This window comes from Macadamia integrifolia, unplaced genomic scaffold, assembly GCF_013358625.1.
Source record: "Macadamia integrifolia cultivar HAES 741 unplaced genomic scaffold, SCU_Mint_v3 scaffold420, whole genome shotgun sequence".
NCBI classification, from domain to species: Eukaryota; Viridiplantae; Streptophyta; class Magnoliopsida; order Proteales; family Proteaceae; genus Macadamia; species Macadamia integrifolia.
The window spans coordinates 198,635-218,175 of record NW_024870234.1 but is presented as its reverse complement, the minus strand read 5'-3'; the positions used below and the strand labels follow the sequence as shown (position 1 = coordinate 218,175).

The 19,541-nt window shown below is 41.0% G+C and overlaps 1 pseudogene; it reads left to right on the top strand.

The window, feature by feature from the left end:
- The window catches only part of LOC122068539, an 18,768-nt pseudogene extending 7,776 nt beyond the window's left edge, over positions 1 to 10,992 (top strand).
- The last annotated feature ends 8,549 nt before the right edge of the window (positions 10,993 to 19,541 follow it).

Here is a 19,541-nt window from a genome sequence, read left to right as displayed (position 1 = left end):
ATCTACTCCAAGACAGAAGAGGAGCACACTCAACATTTGAGAATGGTGTTACAGAGGTTGAGAGAACAACGATTGTTTGCCAAATACAGCAAGTGTGAATTTTGTCTTGAGCAAGTTGGATTCCTGAGGCACGTAGTGTCTAAGGCTGGAATCGAGGTAGATCCTGATAAGGTGAAAGCAGTAGTAGAATGGGAAAGCCCTAAGAATGTCACTGAAATTAGAAGCTTCTTGGGTTTGGCTGGGTACTACCGACGCTTCATTGAGAATTTCGCCCGAATCTCAGCACCAATGACTAAATTAACCAAAAAGGGTGTGAAATTCGACTGGGTAGAGGAATGTGAGAAGAGTTCCAGGAATTGAAGAAGAGGTTGGTGTCAGCCCCTATGTTGACCATCCCTGAAGGCACAGGCGGAATGACAATCTACACTGATGCTTCAAAAGTTGGATTGGGTTGTGTTCTCATGCAACGCAGAAAGGTGATAGCGTATGCTTTCCGACAACTAAAGAAGTATGAGAAGAACTACCCCACTCATGACTTGGAACTAGCCGCAGTCATTTTTACCCTTAAGATTTGGCGACATTATCTGTATGGGGAGAAGTGTGAGATATACAGCGATCATAAGAGCCTTAAGTACTTTTCACCCAGAAGAATTTGAACATGAGGCAGAGGAGATGGCTTGAGCTCATGAAGGATTATGACTGTGACATTCAATATCATCTCGGCAAGGCTAATGTAGTGGCAGATGCGTTGAGTCAGAAGGCATAGACTGTGTCACTCTCATGCTTAGCAGTCAGCTCACCACTTGTGCAGGAGGCGACACAAATGGATGAAGCTCTCTTATATGAAGGAGCAACCTTAGAATTGGAACGTCAACCTGAAAACCTTAAATGGTTGACTGTATCCTTGACGGCTCTACAGGTGCATCCGACTATTAGGCAAGAGGTAATAATGAAACAACCTTTAGGTCTTGAATTGCAGCGGATCAGAGTTAAGGTTCAAGATCGAACAATGAACGACCCAGATTTTGTTTTAGCCAGTGATGGGGCATTGATGTTTAGAGGCAGATTACGTGTACTCGATGATTTGGATATACAAGACAAGATAGTGCGAGAAGCACATAGCTTAGAGTACTCACTCCACCCAGGAAGTACAAAGATGTACAAAGACCTCAAACAAAATTACTGGTGGCCAAGCATGAAAGTCACAATAGCTCTATAAATAGCGACTTGTCTTACATGCCAGAAAGTAAAAGTTGTGAGGCATCAACCTTATGGTACTCTTCAGCCACTCCCAGTACCAGAATGGAAGTGGGATAGGATTACAATGGACTTCGTCACCGGACTACCATGTACATCTAAGGGGATGGACGCGATATGGGTGATTGTTGATCGGCTTACTAAGACTGCTCATTTCATTCCCATCAAGACCAATTTCTCTATGGCTAAATTAGCACAACTTTACATGGATAACATAGTGCGCTTGCATGGAGTGCCAGTGAGCATTGTATCAGATAGGGACCCAAGGTTCACTTCCAGATTTTGGAAAAGCTTCCAGCGTGCCTTGGGATCACAGTTGAATTTGAGTACTGCTTTCCACCCACAGACCGATGGTCAGTCGGAGCGAACCATACAGATATTAGAAGACATGCTCAGGGCATGTACAATGGAAATGTGTGGTAGTTGGGAAGAATATATACCCCTTATGGAGTTTGCCTATAACAACAGTTACCATGCTACAATTGGGATGGCTCCGTATGAGGCGTTATATGGCAGGAAGTGCAGAACTCCTTTGTATTGGGATGAGGTAGGTGAACGTCGAATGTTAGGACCTGAAATGATACAGATGACTTGTGACAAGGTCGATGTTATTCGAGAAAGGATTAAAGCAGCTCAGTCCCATCAAAAGAGCTATGCAGATACCCACAGAAAAGACATTGAATTTCAATCAGGATAAAAGGTATTTCTCAAGATCTCTCCTACTAAAGGGTCGCAAAGGTTTCATAGAAAAGGGAAGTTGAGCCCAAGATACATTGGACCATTTGAGATCTTAGCCCGGATTGGCTCAGTAGCCTACATGCATGCTCTGCCACCTTTGCTCGGGGATGTTTATAATGTATTTCATATATCCATACTGAAGCGATATATTCATGATCCCTCTCATGTATTACCTGTGGAACCAGAATATCTGGAAGCTGACATGACCTATACAGAGCAGCCGATTGAAATTTTGGACCGAAAGGTGAAGACCCTTCGCAACCACTCTATTTCCTACGTAAAGGTGCGATGGGCTAATCATTCACTTGAAGAAGCATCTTGGGAGAAAGAGGAGGAAATCCAAGCCCAGTACCCTCATCTTTTCGAACAACCAGGTATGCCAATTTCGAGGATGAAATTTTTAGAAAGGGGGGGTAAATATAATACCCTACTTCTTAAACCCGGTCTGATTTCACAGTTGACCCGGTTTAACCATACAGGACCCGAACCAGAGAGAGCTAAGGCGGGTTCCTTATGGACCATGATGGCAAGGGTGACCTTAAACACCGGCTGGCCCGACAAGTCTGAGCCAGTGCCAGAAGAGACGGGTGTACCCAAGCCGTGTACATGCACCTATCATAAGGCCATGTAAGGATAAAGCAGGTATGTAGCCGTATCTTAAAGCGCATATGTATATTACATCTTATGCCAAGAGTGAGATTCGTGCCGAGGGCCGAATTTTGTCCCACTTGTTGGCCAAGTTGTGGCCCTCAAGTGGGAGGACAGGTGGGGGCATCCACCCACCTGAGTGACCCACCCATATGAATACTTAGTTATTTTAAGAAGTATATATAACATTTATGTTCCTTTCTCTTTTCTCATTTACTACACTCGGACGTTGGTGAGAGGAGTAAAGAGGAGAGAGAAAAGAAGGGAAAGAAGAGGAGAAGAGAAGGAAGAGGAAGAAGAGATGGATTTCAGCGGTGCCGAGGCTTGATCTTCCCATTCCGATGTCGGAAGAGTGATCTCCAATGCTAGATCTACGTCTAGAGGTGAGCAAAGGCTGGGTTCCTTAAGCTTTCACCATACCCAAGTAAAAACCTTTGATTTGGGTAGGGATCCTTGAAGTCTTGTAAATTCCCCTTGAGATGATGAATCTAAGGTTTAATAGATGGTTTATGTGTTGATTTTGAAGGATTCGAAGAAGGGTTTCCACGGTTGCAAGAGCATTGGTGATTGGAAGTGATTTTGGGGTTTTGAAGGAGTTCTTGAGCAAAGAAGGTAAGATGGCTTCCTATTCCTTAAATCTAACCTAGATCTAGGTTAGAACCATCTTATGAGACCTTGAATGAGTGAAGAATGGGTTTGAAAAAGCTCCATTTGAATCCCCAAAGGTTGGGGGAAGTTTGGGAAGAAACAGCAGTTTCCCGTTAAGACCAGTGGGCCAAACCGGTGGGCCATTTGGCCCGCCTGTGGGTACCTGCCTAAGAGGGTAGGACCCTCAGGCCCAACCGGTGGGTCAGACCGGTGGGCCGACCTACCTGCCGGCCATGACCGGTGGGTCTAACTGGTGGGTCAGACAGGTGGGCTGTCCGACCGACCTGAGAGGCTCCGAACGTGATTTTTACGTCCGATTGGACCCAAAACGGACGTTTGACCTTGTTTTAGGATTCTAAATATGATCTTGTCATTGGATCATGTTAATCTTGATCCCAAAGTGGTGAAATACTAACCCCGCTCACTCATGATAGGTTCATCAAATCTCACGCTTCTCGCACCGGATGTCACCCGTACCGAGCGTGAGTCCTTGTACACTACAGGTAAGTGGGGAGAGGACGTTTGGCCTTATTTCAAGGCATTGTTTGGCATTCATTTAATTGTATCTAGATTAGCCATGTCATCATGCAAATGCTATGTAGCTTAGCCATCCTCATATTTTGTGTTGTGTGTTGTGTTTATTTTTTCAATGCCAAATGATGATATGCTTATATGATGAATGTGGACATCATTGTGCATGAGGCATTAATAGACTAGATACCGTAGTTGGCTTGGAAACGATTACATTGGTGGCCCATGGTATGGGATGCGGTGGCACTATGCAATCGTATTATGTCATATAGGAGCATGCGGTTTAGGATTATCACCTTCTCGTGCTACGACCCTTCCCAACAGGGGTTAAGGTGTTGGGTTACCATTTGGGGGGAAGCAGTGATCGCGGTTATCGGGTCACTGTGGCGGTTAGACATTACGCCCGACTGGTCATTAGGACAGTCGACAGCCCTGGTGGTATATTCAAGAGGGCTAATCGTACTACTTTTAAATTACTGGAGTCAGCACCTTTAATTTCTATCATTTATTTATGTTGAGAGCCGGTGGTCGGCTTGTTTTATTTTTGTGAGTACTCACGGTGGGCCTTCTCTGACAGCCCTAAGGGCGTATCGCGGGATGAAGTTTGTGGCTCGTACCCGGAGTATACGCGCACTGTGGTTGTAGTAGCACTAAACCAAAGACTTAGTAATGTTTTTTAGGTGGATGTGATTAAAAATGTATTGCATAGCATATAGTGCATATGGTTGTGATTTGTTGTGTGGACTGCTGTGTGGTCCTTCTTTCCACTTATTGAGCTAGTGAGCTCATCCCACGTATGCAACTCTTTTAGATGATTTTGCAGGTCATCAACCTGATGAGCACGGGGCGGGCCCCACAGTTGAGTTCCCTGAGGAGGATTGGTGGGTCCCTGAGGAGTTAGTGCATGGCACTGGTTGCTCATGCGCGAGTTGTGCTGCAGGACCGCAGTTCTGATACCGAGCTGAGCTCCACTTTTGATGCCGAGCTGAGCTCTACCTTTTGATGCCGAGCTGGGCTCAACCTTTGATACCGAGCTGAGCTCTAAGCTTTGATACCGAGTTGAGCTGTACACTCTAATTTTTTATGATTCCTTTTGAGTACTTGATATGTAAATTGTATTCTTTTTGTGTAAATATCATGTTTGTGGGCCCACATGTACTTAACTATTGTATTATAATTTGGGTATCAAGTATTATGAGAATATTCACAGGTAAACTAAGTCTTCCGCTGAGCTGATGAGCACTTTCTTAGTTGTGTGTATGCTGTGGTAGAATACTGTATCAGATGATCCTGGCAGGTTTGGGTTAACCGGTGTTAACCCGGTCACTGGCCCGGTTCTGTGTGAACGGGGTGTGACACCACAACTGCCTCAAGGCTATGGAATAATCCCTCATCAAAATCCACAGGTCGATGGAAGCCTTCCTCGTGGGTCATGCCCGTGAAGAAGAGGAACCTAGGGCCGAGTTTCTTCCCCGAGAAGTGGTTGTCTTCCTCCTCTTGGAAGAAGAAGCTGCTTCCTTATCGTTTCGAGAAGACATCCTAAAGGCACCAAGGAGATGTGTAAGTGTAAATAAACAAAAGGTATGAAAAGAATGTGATAAGCAGTAGTGTAAAAAGGGGGGGGTGGATGGATCACTAAAAGAAGTTTCATAGATGATAAAACTCCAGAGTACAATAGTCAATATCAAAATGCGGTGATGTTAAGTGGTGAAATTTGAAGGAAGTAAAGGAACATATGTAATGATAAACGAGTCAAGGACGCCTATCAAATAAATGGAGATGAAGTAAATGAGTGTGAGGATTTTCTCAAGACCTAAATGCAATAAATAGGTAGCAATGAGCACAATGATTTCAAATAGTTTCATTAATTTGAAGAAAAATGGATGTAAACCCCAAAACAATAACTTGGGGAAAGTAGAGGTTTTACATGGGTGGAGTTGAGTCAATCATAGTGGAAAATTTGTGTATTCTTGCAAAATAATTATTTTAAGACAAAGGTACTACTAATCGATAGAGGTGGACATAGTTGTATCCATGATTTATAAGGAAAAGGGAGGAAATGAGGAAAACCCCAATTTTCCAAAGGATTTTGACCAGAAAGGAGTAATTTTCATATCAAAAGAAGGGAAACCTATGCACACACAAATGGAAATAACTTTTCTACTAATGTGTGTGTGTATTGAGAGTGAAAAGTATCATGCAAATCATCAATTTGCAAGAAAGAAGAGAAATGAGAAGAAAACCCTAAAACAGAGAAGTTAGGGCAAAAAAATTTGGGATTCTCTCTCTATAGATTAGTCAAGCAATGCCAACAAGCAATGAAATCATAAATAAATCAGCATATTGTCAAGAAACAAACCTTCCACGGAAGAAATGAGGTATATGATGAGATTCTAAGATTTTTATAATGAAAGAACATCGAAAACATGGTTCTCAAAGAGAAAATGGAGAAAGAGAACTTACTTGAGGATTTGAGATGATGAAGAAGAGTTTGAACACCAAATGGTTCAGCAAAATCGCAAGTCAAAGCATTGGATAGGTCCCTCAAATCACCTTGCTCTGAGTTGGAGAGAATGGAGAAATAGAAGAATAAGGGTTTAAAAACCTTTTTTAAGTCACCTCGGTCGTGACTGGAGGGCCCCAACCTTACCTTGCCTGCTGGTTTAGCCTGTCGGATTGGGTTTCAAGGCCCAGATTATCTGTGTTTGGAAATTTTTCGTATTTCAGGCTTACTAGGCCCCAATTGGGTGCCAACATGAGTGTTTGCTTCAACAACAAACGTTTATGGCTACTATGCAACAATACCTGAACCCTACTCAACTTGGTTAGCCTCCTAGAGTTTTTATTCCACAGGACCCTCCCATGGGGTCAGGTGTTTGGGTACAATCAGGAGGAACACCACCTAGGGTTACACGTCAAGATCAACCAGGAGGTATCCCACCGGTTCCACCATTGGAACTCCTCTATTCATGATGCCTTCACCCTACCCATACTATTCGGCTTATCCACCTAATCACCCACCATCTACCACTATGGAAAAGGTGGTGGAGTCTTTTAAGAAATACATGCCACCCATCTTCACCAAGGTGGGTAGTGACCCATTGGAGCCAGATCGATGGATCTAAGAGTTGGAGAAGATATTTGATATTATAGACTGCATAGAAGCACAGAAGCTTATCTATGCGGGGTTGTAACTTAAAAATGAAGTTGATTCTTGGTGGAAAGCTTCTAAGTCTATATTGATGGCAACTCACCTAGACCCTATATGAGAGCAATTTAAGGAATTGTTCTTATCAAATTACTATCCAAGAAGCTTCAAAGACCGTAAGGAGGTGGAGTTTATGGCATTAACTCAAGGAAGCAAAACTATTCTGGATTATCAGCAATAGTTTGAAATCTTGTTCTATTTTGCTCCTCGCCATATGAAGAGAGCCGGGGAAAAAGTCCAGAAGTTTCTGAAGGGGTTGAAGGCATCTATTGGTACAGTGCTAGAGGTATTGGACTTAACCGATTATGCACAAATTGTGCAAAAAGCCAATGCAATGGAGGATAAACAGAAGAGAGAGCCATCCCTTACACCAGGATTGTGGAAGAGGATAAACTCATATGCTAATTTGGGTGGCCCGAGCAAAGCTTCCGTGGGTCATACAGTTATGGTCCCTCTTACAGGTAGTCTTACAGGCCATCGGGTTATTCCTCCCGACCAACTAGTGGGCCAGGCACTACATCTTTCCACCCGAACACCAGTACAATACCTATGGCTCCGAGACCCCCTCATCCTCTAGTTGTACCAGGATCAGTGCAGAGAGCTCCTGCTCTAGTTCAAGCATCACAAAATTGATGCTATAATTGTTATTCGTACAGGCATTTTGCTAAGGATTACCAGTACCCATCAGCTACACCCCCAAATCGGCCCCTTGTTTATAGACCTGCATTGACCCAGGGGAACCAGCCTCAGGGAAGGATGTAGGCTTTATCAGATGAGGAGGCTGAGGCCAGTACTGAAGTAGTAGCAGGTATAATTTAATTAAAATATTTTGTGATAAAATTTGAGTAACTTGTTATACTTATATACAATGCAATGCTAGGTGTCTTATATATATTTGGTAGATTAGCATATGTCTTATTTGACTCAGGAGCTTCGCATTCATTTGTGTCTAAGAGATTTGCTAGGAAGTTTGATGTGCAATCTAAGACTTTAGAATGCAATTTAGTTGTTAGCATGCCTACAAGCATGGTGGAACAGTTGAAAGAAGTGTGTGGATCGTGTTCAGTTGAGATTAGTGGAAAGAAGCTGGATGTCCAACTTATCAAATTCAACATGTAGAATTTTGACGTCATTCTGGGCATAGATTGGTTGTCGGCTCATCGAGCAAATGTGATGTGTGCCAAGAAACAAGTTAAAGTGTTGGATGATGAAGGAGAAGAGCTTGTATATCAAGCTGAAAGGGCAAAGCGACCTAAAGAGACTATTATCTCTACTTTGCAGGCGGTAAAACCACTGGAGAGTGGATGTCAGGGCTACCTAAAAGCAGTACTAGATGTAGATGCGAATGTTACATTGTTAGAGGAATTGGAGATAGTTAAGGAATTTCCTGATGTCTTTCCAGATGATCTAACCCAGCTACCGCTTGACAGAGAGCTGAAGTTTGCCATTGATTTAATTCTTGGAGCTGCCCTAGTGTCTAAGGCTCTGTATAGAATGGCACCAACCAAGTTAAAGGAGTTATAGACACAGTTGCAAGATTTATTGAAAAAGGGGTTTATACACCCAAATGTCTCTCCTTGGGGTGCCCCAGTTTTATTTGTTAAGAAGAAGGATGGCAGTTTTCATATGTCATCAATTACTGGGAACTGAACAAGTTAACCATCAAGAACCGGTATCCGTTACCGTGCATCGATGAACTATTTAATCAACTACAAGGTGCTAAGGTGTTTTCGAAGATTGATCTCAGATCGGGTTATTACCAGCTTAAGATAAAGAGTGGTGACATACCAAAGATAGATTTTAGAACTCGATATGGCCATTATGAATTCCTAATATTTTTTTTTAGGTTAACCAATACACTAGTTGCTTTCATGGATTTAATGAACCGAGTATTTCATGATGTCCTTGATAAGTGGGTCATTATTTTTATCAATGATATCTTGATTTACTCAAAGTCTAAAGAAGAGCATGCAAGACACCTGAGAATGGTAATACAAGACTAAGAGAACAGAAATTATATGCCAAGTTCAGAAAATGTGAATTTTGACTCAAGCAAGTTGGATTCCTAGGGCACATGGTGTTTGAGAATGTGATCGAAATGGACATTAACAAAGTGAAGGCTATAGTAGAGTGGGAAGCACCCAAGAATGTAATAGAAACTAAAAGCTTCTTGGGCTTAGTAGGCTACTACCGGCGCCATCAAAAAATTTTCTCAGATTTCTGCGTCGATGACCAAGTTGACTAGGAAGGGTGTGAAGTTTGAGTGGTTAGAAGAATGTGAAAAGAGCTTCCAAGAATTGAAGAAGCAGTTAGTGTTGGCTCATGTATTGACCATTCCAAATGGTACATGTGGGATGACACTCTATACCAATGCATCCAAGATAGGGTTGGGTTGTGTTCTTATGCAACAAGGAAAGATAGTAGCATATGAATCTATGCAACTTAAGGATTATGAGAAGAACTACCCCACTCATGATTTAGAGCTAGCAGCAGTCATCTTTGCCTTAAAGATCTGGCGTCATTATCTGGATGATTTTAAATTATTGAATATAATGCATTCCTAGACTAGACACCGTAGTTGGCTTGAAAACGAATGCATTGGTGGCCCATGGAATGGAACGCGGTGGTACTATGTAGTCGTACTAACTTATATAGAAGCATGTGGTTAGGAATGAAATATCCTTATGCTACAACCCTTCCTAGCAGGGGTTTAGGTGTTGGTTATATCACTGGGGGGAAGCCCGAGGTTGTGTATCAACGGTGGCAGTTAGAAGTATACCCGGCTAAAAACCAGGACAATTGACAACTTTGGTGATATAACTAGAGGGCCAATCGTACTACTTTTACTTTAATGCAGGGCAAGACCCATTTTACTTTAATGTCGCTGAGAAACAGTAATTTACTTTAATGTTGCTGAGGAACAATAATTTGCTTTTTCGGTACTCGGCTGACCTTCTCTAACAACCCTATGGACATATCGTCGGATGGAGTTCGTGACTCATACCCGAGGCATACGCGCACTATAGTTGTGAGTAGCACACAATCTGTGACTTAAAAAATGTTGCTTAGGTGATTTAGATTATTAAAAATGGACTTGCATACATGTAGGGTCATTTGTATTGTGTATGATTACTTGGTCTTCTTTTTCACTTATTGCGCTAGTGAGCTCATCCCACATGCATACCATTTTTAGATGATCTTGCAAGTTATCTTGCCGAAGAGTTAGAGCCGGGACCATGGTAGAGTTTTCAATTGAGGACTGGTGGATCCCTGAAGATCTTGGGCATAGTTTCGAGTGCCTGTGCAAAAGTTGTGTTACGAGATAGCAACATTGATACCGACTTGGGATTCTTTTGATTATTTTGTTATGTTAACCCCTTTTGTGCTCTAGATATTTAAATTGTATTTTTTATGTATATATCACGCCTACGAGTCCACATATAAATGTATTATATAACACAATTTGGGTATCAAGAGTATTGGGGTATTTACTGGTATATACATACAAGTCTTCCACTAAAATACAAAATTTTCTTTCTTTAGATGTGTGTGTGTGGTGTGTTGTGATTATTACATCAGATGATCCTGACAGATTTTGGGTTAACAGGAGTTAATTAGGTCATCGGTCCGATTATGTGAGAACGTGGTGTGACAGACTGTCTACCATGGCGCTGGGGATTAGCAGGGCAGTACCGTTTCGGTGGAAGAAGTGGTGCATTAGTGCTATTTCTGGGGATAGGGTAACTGGTTCTTGGGCTTGTTTTTGGGAACTCGCTTGTGAGATATTGGGTATCTTCCCAATTGGGTTATTGGAGTTCTCTTGCTCTTCTCTGGGATTGAATTGGCAAGGGGTTCCAGGGACATGAACACCAAGGGAGGAGTCTTTTGTGATGCTCGTTTGTGCTGCTGTGTCCATGACTGGTTCAAGTGATGCTTTGGGTTTGCTCTGTTTTTTCTTCTAAAGACCAGGGAATTCAATTATTTTTCTTCAAGCGTCTACAAATCCATGGATTCTCATGATATTGATTATGGTCTCCTTCCTTAGGAGATGAAATGGGTTCCTCGTTGGGTGGAACAAGCCCAGCCTAGCCTAGCTTAGTTGCAAGTACTGTAGAAGAATAAGGAGCTGGGAGAGTGACCGTTGAATAGAGAGGGTAGAAGAAGAAGAAGAAGAAGAAGAAGAAGAAGAAGAAGAAGAAGGAGGAGGAGGAGGGTAATTATGTCTTTTTATATTTTAAAAGTAACACATCTTTTACGATCTTAGATTTTTAGGTTTAAATGTAAGAAATGATTTTTTTAAAGGGAAGAATGTAATATAGGCAAACGCCAAGGGAATTTGATGTAGATCACATAAAAACAAAAATATCTAAGTGACAAATAATGTTAAACATCATTAAACGGGGTCCAACCTTCTTTTTTTCTTTTTAAAATCCAATGTGCACTAACATAGCCTGCACGAATGTCCCAGTAATAGGAAGGTTTGGAACAAGAAACATTTGTGCAGCGTGCAAGTACGTGTAGGTGAGCCAGGCCTTTTTTTAATTGACAAAGTCAATGTTGTTTGCTAGTAAAAGTAGTTAGCATCATTACATCAAAATAATAACTCTTTGTCGCGACACAACAGCCAATCCAAATGCCCCATTTAGGCCTTAAGATGAGAGCGAGAATGTTGAGTTTATACCATCATCATCTCTTTATAATATAATAATAATAATAGTGTTTAACCATTAAGCAGGGCTGCAGGAGCAGTGTTAATCATCAGCTCCTTTAAAATGACTCAAAAGTCTCCTTTATCAGTATAAATATCTCCTTCAAGTTGCGACAAAACACTAATGATTCTGGTAGTGCTGTCCCTACAAACCATTCATTGTCACCTCAATGAAATAGCAAGTTAGTCATATAAAATTCAAATATCTGATTAAAAGAGGTTATGGTTTGTAGCAGTGCTTCTTATTCTTACTTTTCATCCAGCACATTGAAGATGACAAGCTTCGGATTTTCTGTAGCACTAAGTCGGCATGTCTCTTTTTTGCCCGTAAGGTTCAACAGCTGTCTGGATATGTGTTGCAATCAAAATCATAAAAAAATGATACTTGTTGAACTCGGGAAGAAACAAAATTCTTCTGTCCAAAATAAAGAGAGTGAGCTTGTCACTTTGTGGAAATGTCATAAGTGACAATGAGAGCCCAAGAGGAATCCACCACCTTTATTACCAAAGGGTGGGGCCCATAAGGGGAGGAGGAGAGGAACAATTTTGTTTACGTTTTTGACAAAATGTCATTAAAAATCAAAGTAATCTGTTTTAAAGAAGAAAGGAAGGTTGTCTTCTTGTGAAACAGAAAAACAGTAGCAATAATGAAAGCCCAAGAGGTATCCATCACCTTCTTTAATTAGGGGGTGGAGGAGAGGAGAGGAGAGGAGAGGAGAGGAGAGGAGAGGAGATGAACGTCCTTTTTTATTTTTCCTAAATTGGAAATTAAGGAATTTCATTATATGGGATTGAATTATAATTATTATAAATTTAAACATGACAAAATATCATTAAGAATCAAAGCAATCTTTCTAAAATAGGAAAGGAAGGTTGTCTCCTAGTGAAAAAAGATAAAGTAGTTATAATGAAACCCACGAGTGATACCACCTTTCATGTTTTTTACCCGAGTGTGGAGCAAATGAGAGGAAGAATATAATTTTACTATAAGGAACTGGAACATAATTATTATCTTTTGTTTAAACATGTCGGCAAATAAATACGACAAAGAATCAATATTTAGGAAATCTAGCGGGTCCAAGATTTTTGGACTGATAAACTAAACCAGGTGACAAGTTGGATGAAGCTGATACTTTGTGGTTAAGTTGACCAAAGTCTCCCACTCAAATGTCATGTTTTTATTTCAAATAATGCTGGTCATATAATGAAACAAAACATTGAAAAATCGAGGAACATAGATAAGGTGCATGGACACACATTGAATGTATATTATTAAATTTGATTTCACAAGTGATCAATCCCAATTATAAATAAAAGAAGAAGAAACGGAGGAGGAAGAAGAAAGAGTCAAGAGAAATTGTTGTAACTTTTGGGAGTCACATCCTTAGAGTTTGAGACTGCCTACTTGTTTAAATATATCATCATGATAAAACTCTGACAAGGGCATAATGAGCATAAAGAAAATAAAAAGGAAAAAAATTACTATTCATGGGTTACTATTCATATGAACAATACCCGTGAATATTGTTCACGACATTGTTCATGTGAACAATGTTGTGAATCCCTTAATTGATAACTTCTAACACTCCCGCTCAAGCTGAAGCATAGATATTAATCATGTCCACCTTGTAATGTAATTACTTCTTCCACCCGGAAGGACTTAGTAAACACATGTTCAAGTTATTCCCCTATTTGAACGTGTCCTATAGAAATTATCACTTATTGCAGCTTTTCTTCAACAAAATAGCAATCTACCTCAATATGTTTCGTTTTTTCATTAAACACAGGATTAGACACAATGTGAATAACATCTTGGTTATCACACCACAACTACATGGAAGTCATATGTACAAACCCAAGCTCGGTCAACAACTGTTTTACCCACATTAACTCACATGTGAACATGTGCCATGGCTCTATATTTAGCTTCTACACTTGACCTAGCCACCACAGTCTCTTTTCTTTGCTCTTTCAAGACACAAGATTCATTCCCTCTGACAAATGTGTAATAACTAGTAGCTAACTGTCTATCAAGAGGAGATCTAGCCCAATTAACATCACAAAAACACTTAATACGTCATTGTCCATTATTAGAGTACACCAGGCCATGATCTAGAGCCTTCTTGAGATACCCTAGAAATACGAATAATGGCATCCCAATCGAACTCCAGAGGAGAGGACAGAAACTGATTAACAACACTGAGAAAAGGAAACATTAGATTGTGTCACAGTGAAATAGTTCAATTTCCCAACGAATCTCTTTCTCTGGATCATCTAGAACATCACCACCATTAGCTGTAAGTTTTATATTAGGATCCAGTGGAGTATCTAGAGGTTTGGATCCTAACATCCCTATCTTAGAAAGTAAATCAAGAACATACTTCTATTGTGAAAGTGAAATTCCTTTCCTTGATTAAGCTACCTCGATCAACACCCACAATATTCTTTAATTTTCCCAAGCCTTTAGTTTGCAATTTTTGTTGTAAGTGTAGTTCTAAACTCGGAATATCTACAAAGTCATCTCTTATAATCACAATATCATCAACATACACTATGAGAAATATTCTCCCTGCACTGAATCACTGATAAAACATTGAATGATCATTGTAACACCTTGTAAGCCTAAATTCTAGATAATCATTTTTTGGGCTGGTTAGACAGACAACAAAACAATGGCTTTTTCTGTCATAGTAGGGGTCATCACTCAACGTATCGCCTTGGGAGAGTCACTTATAGAGAACAGAATCTTTTTGACTTAGCCCAACAATGAAAAAAGTGAGGCACTGTTGGAGGGGGCTACAACAACGAAGAGCGTGAGCAAGAGGAGAGAGGGTGATTCTAGGTTTTTGAGTTCTCATGGTAGGGTAGAGGCTAGATAGTATTCGTTGAGCTTTTTTGCTCCCTTCTAGGGAGCAAAAACCCATTTTCGGCTAGTGGGGGAGGAAATCATATTGCTTAGAGGAAGAGGATGCCACAAGAGATGTCAAGGAGCAAACCCTAGTTATAGGTGATGCGGTTGCTGCTAGGGAAGAGGAGACCTTTCTTGGTGAGAAGGAAGGTTGTGAAGGTGATTCTACTGAGAAATCCTATTCAAATGTGGTAGGTGGGGTTCTACCAGATGTAGATCTTCTGCTAGAGCCAATTAATGCTAGGGCCTATACCAAAATTGTTATTCCTCAAGATACATATGAAGAGAGATTGCAATGATTTAGGTATGGGTTGATAGGAGAACAAACTTCAGGTTCTTATCAATGGATGAAATCCGAAATAAGGCAAAAGAATTGTGGAACTTGAAGTGTAGGACCTTAATGGCTCCAATGGGGAAAGGATTTACCCTTTTCCAATTCGAACTAGAAGGTGATATAGCATCCATATGGAGGTGCGGTCCAATCAAAGTTGGATGTCAACTGGTGAGGTTTTAGAGACAGAGAGATTGCAATGATTCAGGTATGCATTGATAAGAGAACAAACATCAAGTTCTTATCCATGGATGAAATCCGAAAGAAGGCAAACAAATTTTGGAACTTGAAAGGTAGGGCCTTAATGGTTCCAATGGGGAAAGGATTTATCCTTTTTCCAATTAGAACTAGAAGATGATATTGCATCCATATGGAGATGTGGTCCAATCAAGGTTGGATGTCAACAGGTGAGGTTTTAGAAATGGAGACCTGATTTTGATGTTCATGCTAAGGAGATCTCTATGAAGCTAGTTTAGAGAATTGCTATCAATGGCCCAGGTAGTAGAAAGATCGATGGCGTTAAATAGGCAGACTCATAGCGGCTTGATGGGGAATTTTTCCCAAGTACAATTGAAGGTGGAGATTTCTAGCAAGAGAATTGAGGAAATTCAAGTTGAGAGGTAACAACCAGGCATAAGGGAGGCTTTCTGGTTTACTCAAGCTATGAGGACAGTGCCATGTGGTTTTTGCGAAAAATTGGCCACAATATCCAAGAATGTAGAGAGAAGAAGAAGAAATGAAATGCATGGTGAGCAACAACATGACGTTCTTAAGGCGGTCTTTCCTGATGAGGACGGTGGTGAGCAGTAGCGATTGGCTAGTTTCGGTAGGGGCCCTAATTAGAGCCCAATCTAGGGTTGGATATTTCCCATTTGCAGATGAGATCTCCTTCTCAATCTAGAAACCAAGATACCCTATTTTGTGATGTAAGGTGTAAGTATAGGGCTCATAATGCTGTAGGTGAGACACATGGTGCGATTGAAGTGGTGCTTCCTCTAGCTAAAGGAACTATTTATGGAAACTAGGACCTTCCCTTGATTGAAGGAACTAATCTAGATAGCATATTGAATATGATGGTGGATAATCCTATCGCAGATCAATCTTTGGATTCAGAGTCAGAACAAGAAGTTGGATCTAGTTGTAGACAACCAATTTTGTCACCCCTACCGATAATGATGACAAATATGGAATGATCGAGGTTTGTGCTTCATATCAAAAGGGAATCTAGGCCTTTGGTGGCAATCCATATGCCAACAGTGACTCGAGAATCAACCCTAGAGCCCTAATTCAATCTTGAGCTCGACAATGGCCCGAATCAGCTTGAAACCCTAATACAGCCCGAAACCCTAATTCAGCCTCGGGCTAATTTTAGACCCAATATTGTGGCACCCGATAGTAACATGTTATATACTGAAAAATTGATTCTAATTACTCTTTGATGCTGTGGGACAGGCAAAAATAAAGATTGCCGAAAAAACCCCAGTTCACAAAAGAGCAAAAGTCCCCTCTTTTCTATTCTCAATTTTTATGAGAGAATATGGAGCTCGAAACCCACACCATTGGATAATGCTTAGAAATACAATTCCGATGATATGTCACACATAAAAATCGGATCATCGGATCTCCCAAAATTACTCCTGGAAGTTAGAACAGGGACCAAACGGTGGATTCAGACCAAGATTCCTCTTGGGCCTGCCAGAATTCTGACAAGCTACCATTTTTAGCCAAAAATGGTAAGATTTTTTTTTTTTTTTTACTAAAAATGTCTTTTTAAGAAAATAATTTTGACGGGTTCACCAAAATTCTAGCAGACCCGCCACTTTTTTACAAAGACACGAAAGCATGAGGAAAAAGTGAGAGACACGAGAAAACAGAGAAGAAAAAAAGGAGCGAGGGAGAAGAGATTCCTTCACTTTCCATCAGTGGGAAGCATGCCAGGGCTTGAAGTGCCACCAAAGGCCTAGATTCCTAGAAGAAGAGAAGTGAGCAGCTGAGGTCAATTCTATCTGAGTCAGAAATCTTCATCAAAGCCGTCGAAGCATCAGTCGGGGTCCATCCCCTCTTGACCCAGAAAAGGGGTCAGGGCCTAGCATAATTTCTTAATAGAGTATGCATAATATAGATCTTTCATTAAATATATCATGTGTATATTGTTGTAAATTAAATATATAGTCATGTATAGGGTTAGGATTTAAAAGGGAGTATTCAAAATTTAGCATCTAATAGGAAGATTGGTTCAACCGGGTGAAGTGGGTGCCTAACACCTTCCCAACTTCATAACCTGGTTCATACCCTAATCTCTGGACCAGACCGAGTCAATCTTGGGTCTGTCCTTATGGAACTGGCTCACATCCCGAGTCCTAGAGGCCCTAACCCTAGGTGGCAACTCCAATTGTTTATTATTGTTATTTTGTAGAAGATACCCAAGGCGAATAGCCCCATGAAATAGGCCTCCCACATCTCTTCGAGTGAGGATGTAGCGGTGTGAGGCCCATGGGTGATGTGCATGGCCGTGACCCCCCACAGTGTGACTCCACTGGGGACTACCAAACATCCAATGTTAGATGCTACTGTTATATGCAAGGATATTACCTTTAATATATTTGTCTGAAAACATGTTTGGCAAACCCATGTTTGTCATTGTATGAGCTAACCACATGATGCATCGTGCTCGAGGTGAAATCATGTGGTGAGGATACTCCCTGTCATGCCAAAACCCTCAAGTAGGTCAGTGCATGACATACTATGTATTCTGAGATCATGTGATACTCGCTTCTTGTATAGGAATGCTTAAAGCACAATCACGCGACGAGGATGACCATTATCGTGTTAGCACCCTCAGGGAGGTCTGCACACTTTATGGCATTCTGAGATCTTATGGTAGTACTTCTCGCATTACACTTTTTCACACACTCACAACACGGTTCCATCCACCCTCATAGCCAATTTCTTAAATCATGAGTAATAGTGAGGATGCTACACCTTTGATACCGTACCTTTGGGTATATTAAAAGAATCATGTACCTTGATTATATAGATCCTGTCAAGGAAGCCGGTTAGGTCCTATTATATCGACTACATCCTCCCATCATGTAGAAAAATAGATGAGAAACCCTTAGGAATGCCAGAAGCTAACTGATTAGATTTGTTTGAGATCAAGGTTAGAGGATTCTTATGATGTATTTGAGTTGTCAAGGATATGCTCTCTCTGTTAAAGATTCTTTCACGAAAATAGGGAATGACATCTCAATGGTTCAATATGTATGATTTTGGGGTGATTCCTATCAAATTATATAGGATGTTGAATCATTAAAGAGGTGCATCCCACGAGCGTCTAGAGGGTGAAGAATCGTCAAGTGGGATAAATAACATAGAGTAGAACCCCGTAGCGTAGAATACCTCCTAAGACTACTTTTTACCAGGATCACTATGTTTGTACTAACCTTGTATGAAATGCTTGTTTACAGAAAAATAATAATAATAATAACAACTAAAAAAACAAATAAGAAAAAAAAATCTAAAGCCAAACCTTCTTTGTGGATCAGACACGATTCCAAGCCCAATAGATCTCCCTTCGTCCATGTGGACTCGTCAGGGTAGCCGGTTGACTCGCCTAACTCCAATATCACCCTGGTCAAACAGTCCTTCGTTAGATAGCTAGAGTTTAGTTAGAATGGAAGCTTTTTAGTGACCTAGTCAATGGTGATGCACCAGAGCTAGCATGGGCTCATCCCTTGGAAGCTATACAAGTAGAGATGGCTGAATTTAAGAACTTGGCACAAATCCTACAAGAGATTAGGAATCCGTCTAGGGTGGACCCTATCCCTAATCAGAATGAGAATGTTGCTCAGAATCTGATAATGGTAGATCTTATTCCCCTTTCGAGAGAACCAGAATATCCTAGGGTAGCCACACCAAGAGGAACTTCTGCAGTACCTAAGGCTCCACCTAGGTTTGTGATTGATGAGGAGGAGGAAGATTTTTTCGCCCATTTGCAAAATAAACTTCTAGATACTGAAAGGGAAAAGAAGATGAGAGAACACTTGGAAAAGTTAGAAAGCATGATCCAGAGTGGTAAGAGATAAGAGGGGTAGGCCACAGACCCCAATGAGATGAGTTTCTTCTTTGGGGCACGGATTCTTGAGAAATTTAAGTGGCAGACTGATCGGTTTGATGGGTCAAGAGACCCCAAGGCTCATTTAAAGATCTTCATGAGCATCACCAAGTCATGGCAACTAACGGATGAGCAGATGGGGTAGGCATTTATGCTGACTTTGTCATGGCTGGCTTGAGGTGGCTAACACAATTGGAACCCGTGCAGACTCAGAAATGGGGAACAGTTGTGCGAGACTTTACCTAATAGTACTCTTACAACACATAAATTGATGTCAAGTGACATGAGTTGGAGACCCTGAGGCAAAAATTGAAGGAAGGATTTATGGCATTTCTGATGAGGTTTCGTGACAAGGTTGTCAAAATGGCAGATCACCCTTTTGAGGTAGAGCAAGTGGAGATGTTGACCGAAAATCTCATTAAACCCTACTATGAGGTCCTTTATTACCAA